We start from the raw sequence: 21,839 nt of genomic DNA on the forward strand, positions 1-21,839 counted from the left end.
GATCTGGTATTCCCATCTCTTTCAGAATGTTCCACAGTTTATTGTGATCCCCACAGTCAAAGGCTATGGCATAGTCAATGAAGCAGAAATAGATGTTTTTCTGGAACTCTCTTGCTTTCTCCATGATCCAGCGGATGTTGGCAATTTGATCTCTTGTGCCTCTGCCTTTTCTAAAACCTGCTTGAACATTTGGGAGTTCACGGTTCACATACTGCTGAATCCTGGCTTGGAGAATTTTGATCATGACTTTACTAGCGTGTGAGATGAGTGCAATTGTGCGGTATTTTGAGCATTCTTTGGTATTCCCTTTCTTTGGGATTGGAATGGAGACTAACCTTTTCCAGCCCCGTGGCCACTGCTGAGTTTTCCAAAATTGCTGGCATATTGAGTGCAGCTCTTTCACAGAATCGTCTTTCAAGTTTTGAAGTAGCTCAAGTGGAATTCCATCACCTCCACTAGCTTTGTTCGTAGTGATGCTTCCTAAGGCCCACTTGACTTCACATTCCAAGGTGTCTGGCTCTAGGTCAGTGATCACGTTTTCGTGACTATCTTGGTCATGAAGATTTTTTTGTACAGTTGTTCTGTGTATTCTTGCCACCTTTTCTTAATATCTTCTTCTTCTATTCGGTCCATATCATTTCTGTCCTTTATCGAGCCCATCTTTGCATGAAATGTTCCCTTGGAATCTAATTTTCTTGAAGAGCTCTCTTGTTTTTCCTATTTTGTTTTTTTCCTCTATTTCTTTGCATTGATCACTGAGGAAGGCTTTCTTATCTCTCCTTGCTATTCTTTGGACGTCTGCATTCAGATGCTTATATCTTTCCTTTTCTCTTTTGTTTTTCGCTTCTCTTCTTTTCACAGCTTTTGTAAGGCTTCCTCACACAGCCATTTCGCTTTTTTGCATTTCTTTTCCATGAGGATGGTTTTGGTCCCTGTCTCCTGTACAATGTCATGAACCTCCGTCTAGAGTTCATCAGGCACTCTATCAATCAGATCTAGTCCCTTAAATCTATTTCTCACTTCCACTGTATAATCATACGGGATTTGATTTAGGTTATATCTGAATGGTCTAGTGGTTTTCCCTATATTCTTCATTTTAAGTCTGAATTTGGCAATAAGGAGTTCAGGATGTGAGCCACAGTCAGCTCCTGGTCTTGTTTTTGCTAACTGTATAGACCTTCTCCATATTTCACAGAAGAGAATATAATCAATCTGATTTCGGTATTGACCACCTGGTGATCTCCATGTGTAGAGTGTTCTCTTGTGTTGTTGGACGAGCGTGTTTGCTATGACCAGTGCATTCACTTGACAAAACTCTATTAGCCTTTGCCCTGCTTCATTCCGTGCTCCAAGGCCAAATTTGCCTGTTATTCCAGGTGTTTCTTGACTTCCTCCTTTTACATTCCAGTCCCCTATGATGAAAAGGACATCTTTTTCAGGTGTTAGTTCTAAAAGATCTTATATGTCTTCATAGAACTGTTGAACTTCGGCTTCTTCAGTGTTACCGGTTGGGGCATAGGCATGGATTACTGTAATATTGAATGGTTTGCCTTGGAAACGAAGAGAAATCATTCTGTCATTTTTAAAATTGCATCCAAGAACTGCATTTCAGACTCTTTTGTTGACTATGATGGCTACTCCATTTCTTCTAAGGGATTTCTGCCCACAGTGGTAAATATAATGGTCATCTGAGTTAAATTCACCCATTCCAGTCCTTTTTAGTTCACTGATTCCTAGATTGTCTATCTTCACTCTTGCCATCTCCTGTTTGACCACTTCCAATTTGCCTTGGTTCATGGGCCTAACATTCCAGGTTCCTATGCAATACTGCTCTTTACAGCACCGGACCTTGCTTCTATCACCAGTCACATTCACAACTGGGTATTGGTTTTGCTTTTGCTCCACCCCTTCTTTCCTTCTAGAGTTATTTCTGCACTGATCTCAAGTAACATACTGGACACCTACCGACCAGGGGAATTCCTCTTTCAGTATTGTATCATTTTGCCATTTGATACTGTTCATGGGGCCTAATAAGTGTGATTAATCAAGTCAGCTTCAGCGGCAAAGCCAAAGCAAGCGTAGCGACAAAATTATTCTCAGAATTTCAGGGCATTTCCTTTTCAAAAGCTAGATTTTCAGCGTGATTATTAAGAGTTTTTATCTGTCTCCGAGTATGGAGATCATTAGGTCAATGACGTGAACTTTGGCATTTCTTGGAAATTTTTAAAGCCGCCATGGCTTATACTGGAATGTCCTCCTCCCGGGGATTTCACCTTTTCCTCTCTATCGTAGCTCCTTTGGAGTGGATCTTCCGAAGCAGGAGCCAAATGACTTCGTTGGTCCATCTGGGAAATACAATCATGCCCCTTTCTCGCTAATATTAATTTTCCACATCCGTTGTTTAGTCATCCGTCTTGATACAAAACAGGCAGAGGAAGAAAAGTGTCCTTCAGTTCCTAGAAATGGTTTTCTGCTTTTGTCACAATATCTCCTTGTGGTAAGTTTAAAAAATTTAAAACAAACAGCTGTATTAGTGATAGTTATACGATTAGAGAATACATTGCATTGGATTCTAGATAGCATATTAAAAAACATAGACATTACTTTGCCAACAAAGGTCCGTCAAATCAAGGCTGTGTTTTTTTCAATGGTCATGTATGGGTGTGAGAGTTGGACTGTGAAGAAAGCTGATAGCTGAAAAATTGATGCTTTTGAACTGTGATTTTGGAGAAAAGGCTTGAGAGTCTTTTGGATGGCAAGGATATCCAAGCAGTCCATCCTAAAGGAGATCAGTCCTGGGTGTTCATTGGAAGAACTGTTGCTGAAGATGAAACTACAATATATGGCCACCTCATGCAAAGAGTTGATTCACTGGAAAAGACTCTGGTGCTGGGAGGGATTGTAGGCAGGAGGAGAAGGGGATGACAGAGAATGAGATGGCTGGATGTCCAACTCAATGGACATGGGTTTGAGCGAACCAGTGTACCCCTTTACAACATCGAAGGCAGACTCCTGGAGGCTTTTTAGTAGTTGTATTTTTTTCTGTGTGTTTTTTAGGACAATCAGTTTTGTTTTTGTTTTTTTCCCAATAGCGCTTATCCCCACAAACAAAACACCCTTCATTCCCCTTTTTAAAGGAAGTAAACATTGCGTCAGCTAAAGTTTGCATTTTCTGAGTTTCTCACCCTAAATTACAAGAAGAGCATTTCTAATCTCACGAGTGAGAGTGATGGTTCTCTGACATTCCTGATTTTCATTCTCCATATACAAAGAGATTTTCAAATTGCATTTTGGCCTCCTTTTCGACAGTACCACAGGAGAGAACAACTCCCAGTCTATCTAAAGAATAAAATAAAATTTCCAATATAAGATGCCATAATGTTTAGAAGTTCTTTAGCAAACGGAGAAGGAGGGCTGTACATAGTTACAGCCTTTTTCATTTGTTGTATGTGAGAAAAATCAACGCCTTTGTTTTGAGGCATTAGTTACCCTTGAGCATTACCATTTCTTAACACAGAATAGAGAAAAAGATCATCAGCCTCAGAGACTCGAGTTTGCAAATCCAGTAAATCAGAAAGCCTTTGTCGTAAAAGAGAATGAGTGGAGAGTCTCTTTTCATAAATATGAGTGCATTTTAGGAGCTTATCATTGTCATATATCTATCTATATCTATATATATATCTATATCTATATATATATCTATATCTATATCTATCTATCTATATATATATATATATATTTGGCTTTAGTGTCAAAGAGAGCATCAGAAGTATCAACATCAGATTCATCTTGTCCTCGAATTGGGGGACCTTCGGTTTCGTGTCCATTACAAGAGGAGGAGGAGCGCTTGGGACAGCCAGAACAGGGATGTTGGGAACGTTTTGAAAGATTGTATGTTGCTCTAATTGGGCTTTATGTAAAGTCTCATCATCTAGTTTATATACGTATAATGAGCACTAGCTTTTGACGAATATGGAGGTTGCAGTTAGAATTGCCTTGAAATGAAACTGCTTTAATGAGGGTCCAAAAGCGTCAGAAATTTGTTGGACTATTTACTCCCCATCTTGTGGTTCGTTCAACATTTCCTTTAACCCGGTTTCAAATTTCTAAATCCAAACTGCCTTCACCAGGGAAACACGGATTCTATTCAGCCACTGTTTGGAGATGAGCCTTTATCTGCTGATGTGAAACCAAATGTCGTTGAACCTTAAATAAATGATGACGTAAAGTAGAAAGGTGGTGGGGATTTCCAGCCGTTTCTTTCATAACCCCACACTTACTGACCTCCCCAGGACCTAACAGTCACTCCGTCTGCTTGCCAAGGGTGTTCACCATGTCCCTGTTCGGGCACCAGTTGTCACGGTCAGTGTAGACTGGGATCTGGGGACTGGAGTTGATGAGAAGGAAGCAGGGGACCCAAGTGTTGAGTGAAACAGGGTACTTTATTTGAAGAAACACGTGCATATATATCTTCAGTAAAATGATTACTCAGTCATTACAAACAATGAAATTTCACCAGTTGCAACAAAATGAATAGTCCTTTCCGTACAAAGTCACTGAAAAGAGTCACCGAAGGGAGTCACTGAAGTGAATCCAAGTAGGTGACTTTTCCCATGATCTCAGTCCTGAGAATTGTGTGCAGCTCTGATCGTTCCTGTTTTGCAGGAACTGATTAGGAACAGAGAGTCCTTGAGAAACAGCACACAAAGAAGACAACATATTGGATCCCTTAAAAGTGAATGCATCCTGACAGACCCAGACATCCTGGAATGCAAAATCAAGTAGGCCTTAGGAAACATCAGCAAGAAAAAGCTGTTGGAAGTAGTGAATATCCAGTTGAGTTATGTGTAATTCTAACAGACGATGCTGTGAAAATGCTTCAATTTGCAGGCAAACTTGGAAAACTCAGCAGTGGCCAAAGAACTGCAAAAGATCAGTTCATTCCAATCCCAAAAAAGCTAATGCGAAAGACTGTTTGAACTAATGCACAATAGCACTCATCTCACACAGTCAAAAAATAATGCCTGAATTCTCCAAGGAAGGTTTCAACAAATGAAGAATTTCCAGAGGTTCAAGCTGGATTAGGAAAGGCAGAGCAACCAGAGACTAAATTGCCAACACCCATTGTATGATTGAAAAAGCAAGACAGTTCCAGAAAAACATCTATTTTTCCTTTAATGACTATGCCATAATCATTGACTTGTGGAACATGAAAAACTGGAACATTCTTCAAGAGATGGGAATCCTAGGACACCTGACCTGCTTCCTGAGAAATCTGTATGCAGGTCAAGGAGCAACAGTACCATGGACTTGGAAAAATAAATTGGTTCCAGAGTTGGGGAAAGTGGTACCTCAAGGCTCTATATTGTCACCAGTTTACTCAAACGCAGACTACATCATGTGAAATGCCAGGCAGGATGAAGCACAAGCTGGAATCAAGTTTGCTGGGAGAATTGTCAATAATCCCAGATATGCAGATGATACCACTCTCATGGCAGAAAGTGAAGAGAAAGTAAAAAGCCTCTTGATGAAAGTGAAAGAGAAGATTTGAATAGGTGGTTTAAAACTGACCATTCAATAAATGATCATGGCATCTGGTCCCACCACTTTATGGCAAATAGATCGGGAAACAGTGGAAACAGTGAGAGGCTTTGTTTCCTTGGGCTCCAAAATCACTGTAGATGATGACTGCAGCGCTGAAATTAAAAGACACTTGCTCCTTGGAAGAAAATCTGTGACAAATATAGACATTATTGAAAATCCACAGAAAATATTTTGCTAACAAATGGCCATCTAGTCAAATCTATGGTGTTTCCAGGAGTCATGTATGGCTGTGAATTTTGGACCATAAAGCTGAGCACTGGAAGAACTGATATTTTTGAACTATAGTATTTAAGAAGACTCATTAGAGTCCTGCACTGCATGGAGATTAAACCAGTCAATCCTAAAGGAAATTGGTCATGAGTATTCAATGCAAGGACGGATGCTGAAACTGAAAACTCAATATTTTTACACTTTTGTGAACAACTGACACTGTAAAAGACCCTGATCCTGGGAAAGATTGAAGACAGGAGAACTGGATGACAGAGAATCAGATGGTTGGACAGCATCATAATTTTCCAAAGAATAGCAAGAGAGATACTGAATCACCACTTGATGGACATGTGTTTGAGCAAGCTCTGGGAGTTTTAGATGACCAGTGAAGACTGGCATGCTGTAGTCCATGGGGTCACAAAGTGTCAGATAAATGAGGGACGGAAATGAAGTGAACTGATTTGTGGTGGGCTGTTTGCATGAAGTGACCCTGGGACAGCGGGAGTATTGATGCCCATGGCAGCAGTTCAGGCTTAGGGACTAGGGAATAGCCGTCCTGATGAAGACGTCCCATTGCTCATGCCCAAAATCCTGACATGAATTCTTTCCTTTCTTTTTGTATTCTCCTTGGTTGTGGATAGCAAAGGAACAATGTGGGTCTGTCTGCACATGAGTGATGGTTCTCACAATCTCCTTGGAGTAGAATATCTGATATTGTCATGGTAATCTTTAAGGAGATATGCACCATGAGACATTCACAGGTACCCTTGATTTGAAGTGGGTAACCATGGATGTTCCCAAATCCAACCTTTAGCCGCATTTGTGGTATGCCAACTTCTCAGGTTAGCAGGGATCTTGAACTATAGGCAGATCTACCACATTCTGATGAGGGAAGCTGAAAGAGAGTGTTGACATTTAACAAGTTAGTGAGTCCTGGCCTGGAATCAAGCCCTCTTGGAGCATTTGGGAGAGGAATGCTGCTTTTTGCACAATGGAGGCATGAGCTGTGGGTCCAGGGAAGGCGGACTCCTCAGGGTGTAATCCGTGTGGGAGCTATGGGCATGAGTGGGCAGAAATAAAGTGAAGTGGTGACGAAAAGGGAGGCCACTGGACCTTTTTGACCTCACATTCAGTGCCTTGTTTCAGCAGAGGTCCTTTGGATCTGCGTGCACCTTCTTCATGATATTGTTTCAGACACAGGCATGTCACATTTTCTTTGCCCTTTTGGAGGTCCAGACATCAGATTGGTCTTTCCAAGCTACAGGGAGACAACCTTTAGGGGGGAAATAGAAACAGTTGCAAACAGCCTATTACACAGTTGGGAGGAGCAGGATCACCTTGATCAGAAGGTCTTGGTCCTGATTGGGCACTGGGCCTGCCTCAAGAGCCCAGTATCAACTAGGAATGGTTTTGAGAGGTGTAGGCTGAGATTCGTAGTTTCAAGTCAGTGCAGTCCCAATCCACTTGCTATTTCTTGTGTCATTCCTTGAATGAAAACACGTGAAATGGAATCATGCCAAAATGATTGCCACTGTGAAACAGTCAATGTGATGAGAGAATACATGACATGAGCACCCATCAATCAGCTGTTCACCACGAACACTTCAAGCCCACTGAACGTCTTTCCAAGTCAGTCCTTCTCATGAGTAAATCCCCAAATTTATAATCTTCCAGAATAAAGTGTAGAGATAGAACAGGACACTAACTTGAATGACAAGTTAGTGAAAGAAAACAACCAGAATATATAGAGGTACTTACCAAAATCCTTTACCCTGGAAAACAAAGCTATGACAATTTGCATATTATCATATGCAAATGTGAAAATTTCCTTTTAGGGTTGTATGTATGTATGTGTGTGTGCCTACCAGCAGAAATGTGCATATGAGCTGTCAGAACTGGCCTGACTGAGAGAAGAAAAATGAATACCGAAAAAATGAACAAACTTATGTAAACTACATTAACTGTGGGAAAGCCAAAGCACTGATGCCAGGGAATCAAGCCCAGGGATGTCATCGAGAAAGGATGACATGCTGCTGGACACTGGATCACTAAGCAGAAAGGAACGGCAGGAAGAAAATATTCAGGGCCATACAGGGAGATGAAAAGGAGCAAGAAACAGAATGGGCAAGATTACCAGGCTCAGAGATAGGGTATGCACAGCCCCTACAAAGAGTTTTCTGTCCTTCCCCAGTACAGCAGTATTCTTTCTCCCACAGGACCAGGCACATGAGCATATCTTGCCATTTTTGTAAGGTTTTAGAGACTGACGGAACTATAGCATAAGCAGCTGCTACCTGCAGAGTATGCAGGTTTGAAACATCCTTCTTTAAAGTCTTGGCAGAATGCCTGAGTTATCAGGACTCTGCAAAGCATGGCTTAGGATGATCCTCTAGCTACTCGCAGCCCCGCAGCCCTGGGGTGATGGGGTAGGGAGGCATGTCTTCTCACCAGGAAGCAGGATGATAACAGAACCACTTTGAAATGGCCTCTGTACAGGAAATGAACAGACTTCAATTCCTCTGACAATGATGAGTCAGGTCCCTTAGCTGGATGCTGACCATAGCATCTCTTATTTAGAGATGCTTTATCTGTAAATCTCTTTATATCGAGAGAATTTCATCTCTAAAAATGGAGTTCTCTGTATGTCACATCACCTATCCAGTTGCCAAATTGACTACTAGAAATATGGAATTCCTATTTTTCACATAGGCAAATCAGTGTCAATATTCATATCTGAAATATTAATTCTCTACACTTCACGTATGAATATTGCTGAAGATTTTCCCTCATGACATATAGAATTATCTGTATTTCACAGCTGATATGCAGGATGTTTTTTTTCCTACAAGGAATGTGGAGTACTCTCTCTTGAACATGACCATCTGGTTGCAGATTTTCCTACATAAACAATGGCAATCTCTGCGTTTCACTTCTTTACCATGAGGTACCAGGGGACTTGACCAGTTGTAGGAAAACCTTCAGGGCTTTCTAGAATTAATAATGAAAAAAACAAAAGATGTCCATTTCATCATACAGTTCTGGAACGTAAAAGCAGGAAGTCAAAGATACATGGAGTAACAGGCATATTTGGCTGTGGTGTTCAAAAAGAGGTGGGGCAAACAACAGCAATGCTTTGGCAAATAGACAGGGTAAAAATGGAAAGAGTGACAGTTTTCTAGGGCTCTAATATGACTGGGAACAGTGATTACAGCCATGAATATAAAAGACACCTTCTCCTGGGAAGAAATGTTCGGAGAAGCCTAGACACAGGTACTGAAAAGAAGAGACATCTCTTTGCCAACAAAGGTCCACATAGTCAGGACGATGGTTTTACCAGTACACATGTACGAATGTGCTAGTATCACTAGAAAGAAGGCTGAGTGCCAAAGAATTGAGGCTTTGCAACTGTGGTGATGAACATGGCTCTTGAGAGAACCTTGGACAGGAAGGAGACCAACCCCCTCAATTCTAAAAGAAACTATCCCCAAATATTCATTGGAAGGGCTGATGCTGATGCTGAAGTTCTAATACTTTGGCTACCTGCTATGAAGAAGTGATTCAGGGGAAAAAAACATGAGGTTCTTCCTTGTCTTTAAAAAAAGAAAAAGAAAATCATTGGCTTGATATGGGTAGATGGAGGGCAGGAGAATATTGGGGCGACAGAGGGTGAGATCGTTGGACAGCATCACTTGACTCAATGAACATGAGTCTCAGCAAAGTGTTGGAGGCAGTAAAGGATAGGGAGGCCTGGAGTGATACAGTCCACAGTGTTACAAAGAGTTGGACATGACTGAGTGACTGAATGTCAACAACTTTATTTCACATATATCAATCAAGATGATATTTTTGAACCTGGAACTTGGAATTTTCTATATGTCCATAGAAAAATTAGATATTCCTACATGAAATAAGGAATTTTCTCTGTTTCATTAATGAAATCTGCATGCAGAACTTCCCTCTGAACTATAAGAGTTTCAATATTTCATGCATCAAAATCAGAATAAAAATACACTGACAAGAAATATGGATAGGAAAAATGATGAAATATTTTACATTTCAAATATGAAAATCTGGGGGTACATTTTCTAATACCAGAACACCTGACCTGCCTCTTGAGAAACCTGTATGCAGGTCAGGAAGCAACTGTTAGAACTGGACATGGAACAACAGACTGGTTCTAAATAGGAAAAGGAGTATGTCAAAGTTCTATATTGTCACCCTGCTTATTTAACTTATACGCAGGGTACATCATGAGGAACGCTGGGCTGGAAGAAGCACAAGCTGGAATCAAGATTGCCGGGAGAAATATCAATAACCTCAGATATGCAGATGACACCACCCTTATGGCAGAGAGTGAAGAGGAACTCAAAAGCCTCTTGATGAAAGTGAAAGAGGAGAGTGAAAAGGTTGGCTTGAAGCTCAATATTCAGAAAACAAAGATCATGGCAACTGGTCCCATCACTTCGTGTGAAATAGATGGGAAAACAGTGGAATCAGTGTCAGACTTTATTTTTTGGGGCTCCAAAATCTCTGTAGATGCTGATTGCAGCCATGAAATTAAAAGACACTTACTCCTTGGAAGGAAATTTATGACCAACCTAGATAGCATAGTAAAAAGCAGAGACATTACTTTGCCAACCAAAGTCTATCTAGTCAAGCCTGTGGTTTTTCCAGTGGTCATGTATGGATGTGAGAGTTGGACTACGAAGAAAGCTGATCGCCAAAGAATTGATGCTTTTGAACTGTGGTGTTGGAGAAGATTCTTCTGAGTCCCTTGGACTGCAAGGAGATCCAAACAGTCCATTCTAAAGGAGATCAATCCTGAGTGTTCATTGTAGGGACTGATACAAAAGCTGAAATTCCAATACTTTGGCCACCTCATGCGAAGTGTTGACTCACTGGAAAAGACTCTGATGCTGGGAAATATTAGGGACAGGAGGAGAAAGGGACGACAGAGTGTGAGATGGCTGGAAGTTATCATCGACTTGATGGACATGAGTTTGAGTGAACTCTGGGAGTTGGTGATGGACAGGGAGGCCTGGTGTGCTGTGATTCATGGGGTCACAAAGAGTCAGACACGACTGAGCAATTGAACTGAACTGATGGATGCACTATCGATTTTATGTTTCATATATTGAAATCTAGTATTACATGAAAGACGAAATTCTCAGTTTCACATATGAAACTCTACATGCAGATTTTATTCCATGAAATATGAAATTCCATATTTCACATATGAAAATCTGGGGATATCTGTATATCATATGAAAGTATGCACACAGAATATTTGGCATGAAATATGAAAATATTGACATGCAATTATCTTAATGTATTTCAGTTCAGTTAGGTTCAGTTCAGTCTCTCAGTCATGTCCGACTCTTTGCGACAGATGAATCACAGCAGGCCAGGCTTCCCTGTCCATCACCACCTCCCAGAGTTCAATCACAAAGTGTAATTATAATGTAATTTTCATATTTCCCATTTGAAAATCAATGTGTGGCTTTCATTCATGAATACAGAATACTGCGGATTTCATATTTGAAAAAAGACATTCATTTTACTATAAGAAATACAGAAACTTCTATCTGATTTGAGAAAATATGATTTTCATGCTGAGCTATAAAATTGTCTATATTCCACAGTAAAGTTCTTCCAACATGAAATATGGAATTCAGTATATTTCTCTTTGAAAATATGAGGATAGATTTGCTCATATGAATACATAGCCTCTGTTATTAATATTTGAAAACGTGTGTCAGAATTTTCACACATAAAACTGGAATTGTCTGTGATACAGAAATTAAGATCTGGGACAAGCAATCAAATATAGGATCAACTTATTTGTTGTATCACTGTCTGGTCCCTGATTTCCTTATTGAAATTTACATTCCTCTGGATTGCTCTTATAAAAGTCCTTGTGAAGATTTCACAACATGAAATAAGTAATATTTATTTATTTTTATTTCACTTAATTTAATTAGAGCCTGATTACTTTATATTTTAAAAAAATACATAAAGCAGTAAAAAAAAGAAATATGTAATCAACTATGTTTCACACCTGAAAATCTGGGTGCCATATTTCTACATGAAAATATGTACATTGCTATAGTAACAATTGGATTTCTAGATTTTGGATTTCCCACATGCACTATGGAAATCTGTGTATTTCACATACGAAAAAGTGGATGTCATTTTCCCTGCATGAAATATGGAATCATCCCTATTTCTCATTTGAAAATTTGAGCGAAAGATTTCTCACATGGAATAAGGAATCTCTGTAATTCATTCAGGAAAATATGGGTGCAGATAGTCTCATGTGCATTTTGGAATCCTCTAAATCTCACGTATAAAATCAAGGCACATATTTTCCTACATGAAATATAGTATTCTTTATATTTCATATTTCACCATTTAGGTGTAGCTATCTCTAGCTGATATATGGAATTCTCTATATCCCACAATTTAGATCTGCAAGCAGATTTACCTGCGTGCACTATGGAATACTCTATATTTCACATTTGAAATCTGTCCACACATTATCTACATGATATATAACATACACTCTATATCACATAGAAAAATATCTGCTGAAATTTTCCTAGATGAAGACTGAAATTTATGTACATCACATATGAAAAACCATTTCCGCATGGAATGTAGGATTCTGTACATTTCAGACACCAAAATCAGTGCAGGCATTGTCCTACATAAAATATGGAATTCTGTATATTTCACATCTGAAAAAATAATGGTGACAATTTTACTCAATTAAATATCAAACTGTATATGTTACATATGAAAATCTTGATGCTGATTTTAGTATACAATACAGTGAATTTTCTGGAATTTCACAATATAAGCATCCGGATGCTACTTTTCTTACCCGAAACGTGGATTTCTCTATATATCATATATGAAAATCTGGGTGGTAATTTTCTTAGATGAAACATGGCATTAATTATATTTCACATATGAGAAACTTGGCTTTGTTTTTCTCTCTTTTTTATACATGTTTTATCATATTCTTTATTTTTTATTTTCATTTTGAATTTTAGTCAGTTCAGTTCAGTCGTTCAGTCATGTCCCACCCTGCGACCCGATGAATCACAGCACACCAGGCCTCCCTGTCCAACACCAATTCCCAGAATTCACACAAACTCACGTCCATCGAGTCGGTGATGCTATCCAGCCATCTCATTCTCTGTCATCCTTGTCTCCTCCTGCCCCCAGTGCCTCCCAGCATCAGAGTCTTTTCCAGTGAGTCAACTCATCGCATGAGGTGGCCAAAGTATTGCAGCTTCAGCTTTAGCCTCAGTCCTTCCAATGAACACCCAGGATTGATCTTCTTTAGAATGGACTGGTTGGATCTCCTTGCAGTATAAGGGACTCTCAAGAGTCTTCTCCAGCACCACAGTTCAAAAGCATCAATTCTTCAACGATCAGCTTTCTTCACAGTCCAACTCTCACATCCATGCATGACCACTAGTTCCTTTTATATTACTGTATTGATTTTGCCATATAATGACATGAATCTGCCCTGGGTCTACATGTGTTCCCCATTTTGAACCCTGTCCTACATCCCTCCCCAAATCATCCCTCTCGGTCATCCCAGTGCACCACCCCCGAGCATCCTGTATCATGCTATTTTTCTTACCCAAAGTGTAGAGTTCCCTACATATCATATACGAAAATCTGGGTGGTGATTTTCTTAAATGAAATACGGAATTATCTATATTTCACATATGAAAACGTTGGCATTGGTTTTCTTAAGATACAGAGAATCGTTAGGGAATTGAAATCATCTCTATTTTACAGAGAAAATCTGGCCATCACTCTTTCTTCAAGAGATATGGAATTCTTGGTATTTCTCAAAGATATATCAACAGAACCAATTTTCACCCTGAAATACGGAATTCTCTGTATTTCCTGTGTCAAAATCTTGGTTAATCCTCCTTCATGGAAGTAGGGCTTCTCTATATTTCACAGTTGAAGATCAGAAATGAGATTTTCCTGTAAGAAATATGGAAATCTCTATATTTCATAAGAACCGCTGGGTCTTCAGCTACCGAAACACCTGCCTCCCCTATTTGCACTTTGACACTGTTGCTCATGAAAACAGCTTCCATGTATTCTATGCTTGTGTTGATCAGAGATGGGCATCTGGCTCACTGTGACCAGAGTGCTCCTGAGGAAATGCCTTTAGCCTTCATTTGATTGGTTCTTGAAGTGTTTGGAAGGTCAGCGTGTAGAAGCCAGGCCCTTCCCACCAACATACTACACATGGGTGATGACATAAGGATCTGCCTGTGTGCCTCACCTTCCCTTCTGGAAGTGTTGGCAAGTAATCAATTGGTGGGGAGTGACTGAAGCCAGTGGGCCCGCTGTGCCAGTCAGTTGCTTTGATTCCAGGCCCACCTCTTTCACAAACCTGAAACATGGCCAGGGCCACAAGGAGAGGAAGACCAGAAGAAGTCTGGAGTGCCCCTGAGAGCTTTAATCTTCTTACTTGTGAGACTGGTTTTCAGGCCGCATGGGCCATGCGAACTGCTGGCTTGGTGGGGCCATCAGGGACGTTACAGGGAGCGGGGGCAGGGGACACCAGGCAAGGAGGGCACCCTCTTCAGATTGGAGGTGGTGGAGGAAGGCAAAACTTTGCAGGAAGGAGAGATGGCGGGGTTCTGGCAAGACCTCCAACCGCTGGTGGAAGACATGATGGAGGAGGTGAAGCTGCTGTCGGTTGTGGAGGAACAGGAGCTGCTGTCCTTTCAAGAGTGTGAGGAGAACCTAAAGGAGCAGGACCAGGAACATCCAAGACATGGAGCTCCGAGGAATTAGCCCACTCTGCCCCCACTTCGGGTGCTGGAGGCATTGGCTTTCCCACAGGTAGAGCTGAGCTGTGGGGGTGAAACTTACCGCAGGGCCTACTTTCCGCTCAGGTCTAAGAACCTTCAGAGGAAAAGGGTCGCTTGTCTGGGAGAAGTGGCATCATCCAGGGCATTCCTGGCTCCTTTGGCAAAGTCATATCCTTACTACCGCTTCTTAGGGTCGGTTGTTCAGGAGGAGAGAAGGAGCAGGAGCAGGAGGAAGAATGTGTGTGAGGGCACAGGGAAACACATGGGATGGAGGGAAGTTGGGACTGGGAGGAGTGGTGTGCTCCAACGTCAAGTGCCAGAAAAGCCAGGCCAGATCTCCACTGTGTGTGTCTGATCCATGACTCTGGGTGACTCCTTTCGGCCTGCATCTGAATGGAAGTGGTACCCTGGAGCTGGAACTCTGTGTGACTAGAGACAGTGTGCCAGAACATCATTCTCAAAACCTTATTATTGTAATTGTAGATTATCTGGGAAAGCAACAGAGACATTCAGAGTCCAATAACCCATCCTGTTCATTTAGAGCCCCTGTATTTGTCCCAGTTAGTGCAGTGTAAAAGTAGGACATTGTCCACTCACCTAAGGTGGAGCAGAAAGGAGCTACTCTTTTCATACCTTGTTAGGGCCACACCACTCCAGACATATCAGAATGCCGTATGGTGAAGACAGGGAGAAGGTGAGAGTCCTAGGGATCTCTTGCCAAACACACTAGCTCTCTCTCACACACACACGTGTGCACAAACAGAGGATACACGGGCCTGCAGACAAGGCATGCTACAGGGACTACAGACACTGATGTTTTAAGTAGTGACATGCCACTACGCAGCACACACAGACCAGGCAGATCAGAAACCATAAGACACAGAACCTCCCTCAGTGGAAGTAGAGAAGGAACCTGGGGGACCATGGGGAACATAGAACTATGAGCGTATTTGATGGTATGCCAGGGGATGGAGATGTCAGTGGCGTGGTCTAGCAAGCAGGAATGCCCACATCCTTTGATGATACCTGTTCCATCTACTTGCTTTTGTACTTGTACTGGCTCCTTGACCTAAAGCAGTTTATGAACCACCCCCAGATATATCTCATGATCAGTGACCAAGATAAAGACTTCCTTATGGACATGTTTAATTTGAAGGTGAATGAGGAAGGCTGAAGACAGGTGGATGAGGGTGCTGGGCAGGGAAGGTGGGAGAAGGGGCGTATCATATTATCTGTGCATGTGTAGCGTGAGTGTTTGGAGAAGAGAAGCAGAACGCTTTGATGCCTTCCTGGCATGTAAGCCGAGGACCCTAGAAGCTTGCACCTTTTCCCTCCTCCTGGTCCTGGCATATGCAGGAACTAGTCCATCCCCAGTCCAACTGCAACCTGATATTTTCCTTTTGTGACAGCCCTTACTTTTGGAATGCAGTCATCATGAAGGAGTACTACCATGACATCACTGGTATGATGTGGCTCCCAGTCATTGTGGGTGGGTGGTGGAAAGAGTGGATGCTCCTCATGTGTGAACCTTCCCTGTCCCACTTGTCCACTCCCAGGGTATAGGGTATATCATTTCACTCCAGTCCACTTTTTCTGGGATTATGGATGGGGAGCTCCTAGCCTCAGTCTGGACACCAGCAGCCTTTACTTCCTCAACTGGTTGTCAAACCACAACTGACCAGGATTGATCAGGATTGCAGAGGTGTTATCCCTCTGGGCCTTCTGCAGAATTGGAGATGGATATTGGAGTTCTTGTCTACACATGAGAGGGTTTGGGGCTTCTTCAGACGTGTTCTGACATTTTTTATGTTGCCAGCAGTATATCTTCGATGACTGTTGATCGATCCCCTGCAGTACTACCCCTGGGAGGAAAGCCCTACCATAATGGTACCTGAGAGGAAAACAGGTTTAGAGGGAAACAGGAGGTGGTCCCTGAAGTCCCAGACTTGTAGAGTCTGGGACACTCTCCTTTCCCAAATGGGGAAACTAGGCTCATGCAGGATGGCTGCCGAGCCTGGATTCGGATCATGAAGGTAGATAGTGACAGTCCGAGTTGGGGGTCTTGGGGACTTCCTGTGTCCAAATATCACTCAAAGTATCTGTAGGTATAACATGTGAATCCTAGGTGATCCTGATGCAGGCAGGGAGAATTAAGCACCTTTGTCAGAATCAGTATTCTCCAGGTCCTGCCAACCTACGGCCTCCTGTCGCTCATTGAGTTTGAGATTACCTTGGCTCTTCTCTGCTGCCCCTCCTCCTGGGAAAGCCTAGCTGTCAGAAGCGGTTCCTCTCTGGTGTACCATTAAATTTTGTTTTGTTCTGTTTTAATTAAGTTATTTAAGTGAAGGCTAATTATTTTACCATATTGTAGTGCTTATTTCCATATATTCACGGAAATCTGCCACGGGTGCACATGTGTCCCACATCCTGAACCCCCCTCCCACCTTCTTCCCCATTCCACCCACAAGCATTGTCCCAGTGCACCGGTGCAGGGAACCCTGTCTCATGAATCAAACAGAGACTGGAAAGCTGTTTCACATATGGTAATATCCATGTTTCAAAATTATCATCTCCCTCAGAATCCAAAAGTCTGTCCTTTACCTATGAGTCCCTTTTGCTCTCTCACACATAGGGTCATTGTTATCACCTTTCTAAATTCCATTTATAGGCATTATTATACTTTAGTGAAAAGCAGAGACATTACTTTGCCAACCAAGGTCTGTCTAGTCAAGGCTATGGTTTTTTCCATGGTCATATATGTATGTGAGAGTTGGACTGTGAAGAAAGCTGATCGCCGAAGAATTGATGCTTTTGAACTGTGCTACTAGAGAAGACTCTTGAGACTCCCTTGGACTGCAAGGAAATCCAACCAGTCCATTCTAAAAGAGATCAATCCTGGATATTCATTGGAAGGACTTATGCTAAAGCTGAAACTCCAATACTTTGGCCACCTCATGTGACGAGTAGACGCACTGGAAAAGAGTCTGATGCTGGGAGGGATTGGGGGTAGGAGGAGACGGGGATGACAGAGAATGAGATGGCTGGATGGCATCACCGACTCGATGGACATGGGTTTGAGTGAACTCCGGGAGTTGGTGATGGACAGGGAGGCCGGGCGTGCTGTGGTTCATTGGGTTGCAAATATCTGGACATGACTAAGCGACTGAACTGAACTGAACTAATACTGTAGTGGTGTTTTTCATTCTGACTTACTTCACTGTATAATAGGTTCTGGTTTCATCCACCTCATTAGACCTGATTCAAATGTTTTAAACAGCCAAATAATATTATATTGTGTATATGTACCAAGTTTCCTTACCCATTCATGTACCGATGGACATCTAGGTTGGTTCCGTATCCTAGCTATTGTAAACAGTGCTGCATTGAACATTGGGGTGAACATGTCTCTTTCAATTCTGATTTCCTCGGTGTGTATTATGCCCAGAGGTGGGATTACTCAGTCGTATGGCAGGTTTATTTCCAGGGTTTTAAGGAATCACCACACCATTCTCCATACTGGTTGTACTAGTTTGCATTCCCTCCAACAGTGTAAGAGGGTTCCCCTTTCTCTGTACCCTCTCCAGCGTTTATCGTTTGTAGACTTTTTGATAGCAGGCATTGTGACTGGTGTGAGATGGTACCTCATTGTGGTTCAGATTTGCATTTCTCTGGTAATGAGGTATACTGAGTATCTTTTCATGTGTTTTTTAGGTGTCTGTAATGTCTTCTTTGGAGAACAATCTGTTTAGCTCTTTGGCCCACTTTTTGAATGTGTCGTTTATTTTTCTAGAATTGAGCCGAATGTGTTGCATGTATATTTTTAAAGTTAATTCTTTGCCAGTTGTTCAGTTTCCTATATTTTCTCCCATTCGATTTCTTCATTGTGCAAAAGCTTTTAAATTTACTTCATTCCTATTTATTTTTCTTTTATTTACATTACTTTGGGAGGTTGTTGATAGACTATCCTGCTGTGATTTATATCAGAAAATGTTTGGCCTTTGTGTTCCTCCAGCAGTTTTGGAGTTTCTCATCTTACATGTAGATCTTTAATACATTCTGTGTTTATTTATTTATTTTTTAATTTATTTTATTGGAGGCAAATTACCTTACATTAATATATTGGTTGATTTTGCCATACCTTAACACGAATCCGCCTCGGATGTACATGTGTTCCCTTTCTGGAACCCCCCTCCCACCTCCCTCTTCACCATATCCTCCCTCCAGGTCAACCCCGTGCACCAGCCCCAAGCATACTGTATCATGCGTCAAACCTGGACTGGTGATTCATTTCACGTATGATAATATACATGCTACAATGCCGTTCTCCCCAAACATCCCATCTTCACCCTCTCCCACAGAGTCCCAAAGACAGATCTATATATCTGTGTCTCTTTTGCTGTCTCGTATACAGGGTTAAGGTTACCATCTTTCTAAATTCCATATATATGCATTAGTATACTGTATTGATATTTTTCTTTCTGGCTTACTTCACTCTGTATAATAGGCTCCAGTTTCATCCACCTCATTAAAACTGATTCCAATGAATTCTTTTTGATGGCTGAAAAATACTCCATTCTGTATATGTACCAAAGCTTTCTTATCCATTCATCTGCAGATGGACATCTAGGTTGCTTCCATGTCCTGGCTATTATAAACAGTGCTGCAATGAACATTGGAGTATATGTGTCTCTTTCAATTCTGGTTTCCTCAGTGTGCATCTCCAGGAGTGCGATCGCTATATCATAGGGCAGTTCTACTTCCAGATTTTTTAAGGAATCTCCACACCTTTCTCCATAGTGGCTGTACTAATTCGCATTCCCACCAACAGTGAAAGAGGGTTCCCTTTTCTCCATACCCTCTACAGCATATATTGCTTGTAGACTTTTGGATAGCAGCCATTGTAACTGGTGTGAAATGGAATCTCATTGTGGTTTTGATGTGCATTTCTCTGATTATAAGGGATGTTGAGCATTTTTTCATATGTTTGTTAGCGATCTTTATGTCTTCTTTGGAGAAAGGGTCTGTTTAGTTCTCTGGACCATTTGTTGATTGGCTCAATTATTTTTCTGGAACTGAGCTTCAGGAGCTGCTTGTATATTTTGGAGATTAATCCTTTATCAGTTGCTTCATTTTGATTATTTTCTCCCATTCTGAAGGCTGTCTTTTCACCTTGCTTATAGTTACCTTTGCTGTGCAGAAGCTTTTGATTTTAATTAGGTCCCATTTGTTTATTTTTGCTTTTATTTCCAATATTCTGGGAGGTGGGTCTTGGAGGATCCTGCTGTGATTTATGTCGGAGAGTGTTTTGCCTACGTTCTCCTCTAGGAGTTTTATAGAATCTGGTCTTACATTTAGCTCTCTAATCCATTTTGAGTTTATTTTAGTTTAGGGTGTTAGGGAGTGTTTTAGTTTCATTCTTTCACAAGTGGCTGACCAGTTTTCCCAGCACCACTTGTTAAAGAGACTGTCTTTTCTCCATTTGATATTCTTGCCTCCTTTGTCGAAGATAAGGTGTCCATAGGAGCGTGGGTTTATCTCTGGGCTTTCTATTTTCTTCCATTGATCTATATTTCTGTCTTTATGCCAGTACCATACTGTCTTGATGACTGTGGCTTTGTAGTAGAGCCTGAAGTCTGGCAGGTTAATTCCTCCAGTTCCATTTTTCTTCTTCAAGATTGCTTTGGCTATTCGAGGTTTTTTGTATTTCCATACAAATTGTGAGATTATTTTTTCTAGTTCTGTGAAAAATATCGTTGGTAGCTTGATAAGGATTCCATTGAATGTATAAATTACTTTGGTTAGTGTACTCATTTTCAAAATATTTATTCTTCCAATCCACAAACACGGGTATATTTCTCTATTAGTGTCCTCTTTGATTACTTTCAGTAGCGTTTTATAGTTTTCTATGTACAAGTCTTTTGTTTCCTTAGGTTGATATATTCCCAAGTATTTAATTGTTTTCGTTGCAACAGTGAATGGAATAGTTTTCTTAATTTCTCTTTCTATTTTCTCATTATTAGTGTATAGAATTGCAAGGGATTTCAGTGTGTTGATTTTATACCACGCAACTTTACTGTATTCATTGATTAGCTCTAGTAGTTTTCTGGTAGAGTCTTTAGGGTTTTCTGTGTAGCGGATCATGTCATCAACTAACAGTGAAAGTTTTACTTATTCTTTTCCAATTTGTATTCTTTTATGTCTTTTTCTGCTCTGATTGCTGTAGCCAAAACTTCCAGAACTATGTTGAACAGTAGTGGTGAGAGTGGGCACTCTGTCTTGTTCCTGACTTTCGGGGAAATGCTTTCAGTTTTTCACCATTGAGGATAATGTTTGCTCTGGGTTTGTCATGTATAGCTTTTATTATGTTGAGATATGTCCCTTCTATTCCCACAAAAAACAGTTTGCTTTTTGTATTTTCTCAAAGGCTTTCTCTGCATCTATTGAGATAATTATATGTTTTTTATTTTTCAGTTTGTTAATGTGGTGTATTACGTTGATTGATTTTCGGATATTGAAGAATCCTTGCATTCCTGGGATAAAGCCCACTTGGTCATGATGTATGATCTTCTTAATATTTTGTTGTATTCTGATTGGAAGAATTTTGTTAAGGATGCTTTGCATCTATGTTCATCAGTGATATTGGCCTGTAGTTTTCTTTTTTTTGGGATCTTTACCAGGTTTTGGAATTAGGGTGATGGTGGCCTCATAGAATGAGTTTGGAAGTTTCCCTTCCTCAGCAATTTTTTGGAAGAGTTTGAGTAGAATAGGTGTTAGCTCTTGTCTAATATTTTGGTAGAATTCAGCTGTGAAGCCGTCTGGACCTGGGCTTTTATTTGCTGGAAGATTTCTGATTACTTCCTCTAGTTCGGTGCTTGTGATGAGTCTCTACAGATTTTCTATTTCTTCCTGGTTCAGTTTTGGCAAGGTGTACTTTTCTAGGAATTTGTCCATTTCTTCCAAGTTATTCATTTTATTGCCATATAATTGCTATTAGTATTCTCTAATAATTCTTTGTATTTCTGTGTTGTCGGTTGTGATCTCTCCATTTTCATTTCTAATTTTACTGATTTGGTTCTTCTTCCTTTGTTTCTTGATGAGTCTGGCTAGTGGTTTGTCAATTTTATTTACCTTCTCAAAGAACCAGCTTTTGGCTTTGTTGATTTTGGCTATGGT

Source organism: Moschus berezovskii, chromosome Y (genome assembly GCF_049115385.1).
Source record: "Moschus berezovskii isolate FMDL1 chromosome Y, NW_MosBer_1.0, whole genome shotgun sequence".
Lineage (NCBI taxonomy): Eukaryota > Metazoa > Chordata > Mammalia > Artiodactyla > Moschidae > Moschus > Moschus berezovskii.